Source organism: Corvus brachyrhynchos, unplaced genomic scaffold (genome assembly GCF_000691975.1).
Source record: "Corvus brachyrhynchos isolate BGI_N302 unplaced genomic scaffold, ASM69197v1 scaffold348, whole genome shotgun sequence".
In the NCBI taxonomy this organism is placed as follows: domain Eukaryota; kingdom Metazoa; phylum Chordata; class Aves; order Passeriformes; family Corvidae; genus Corvus; species Corvus brachyrhynchos.
In genome coordinates, this window is record NW_008239650.1 from 80,642 (window position 1) to 80,892 (window position 251).

Here is a 251-nt window from a genome sequence, read left to right on the forward strand (position 1 = left end):
GGGGCGGGGCGCTGCGCCGGCCGCAGCCGGATCCGTTGGTAGTTCCGGTACGTCGTCTCCTGGGAATGAGGGGTGAGCCCACAGAAACGCCAAACCCCAAAAACTCACAGATCCCCTCCATTTCAGCCCCTTTAAATGCACCGATCCTCTCAAACCCCACAATGATGCTCCTAAATCCCATGGACACCCCCCAAGAACCCCCAAAACCCACCTGAGACACCCTTTAACCCCCCCCCCCAGCCCCCCCCAGC